Below are 570 nucleotides of genomic sequence, written 5' to 3' on the forward strand. Positions count from 1 at the left end.
GCTTCACCAAGCCTGCTCCAAGTAGGTGTCCTAGACCACTGAGCCATCCCACCAGCCCCTACATTTCTTAAAGGTAGGAAAAAATTCACTCTTCAGAGTTTGGACCAAGTGAAAGTAGGAAAAAAGGGAGCAAAGATATATATGGTAGAATGGGCTAGTTTGCAGAGACATGGTAGCCAAAAAACATTTCTAATTTAAAACATTCATCTAGGATTATAATCAATATCATTTTAAAATTAAAGTCTGAGGCAGCTGTTCAGTGGAGAGCACATGCTTTGCGTGCACAAGGGCCTAGATTCACTTCCAACACTAAATAGAGACTGATTAGTCTGAGGCACCTGCTCACAAACATGAATTATTTCTTTTTCCTGTTTTTTAAATTTATTTTGCTACTAGAGCTTGTGCTCATGTGTCAGGGATGACCAGAATGTGAAAGTGTGAGAGAGACTTTCAAGTACTTGTCATGACAATATTTAGACATGGGGTCTCACTATGTAACTCAGCCTGGCTTCAAACTCACTAGCCCACTCTATACCACGCTGCTGCTTTTCTCCTGTTCCCCTACCTGCC

This window comes from Octodon degus, unplaced genomic scaffold (assembly GCF_000260255.1).
Source record: "Octodon degus isolate 3935 unplaced genomic scaffold, OctDeg1.0 scaffold00079, whole genome shotgun sequence".
NCBI lineage: Eukaryota > Metazoa > Chordata > Mammalia > Rodentia > Octodontidae > Octodon > Octodon degus.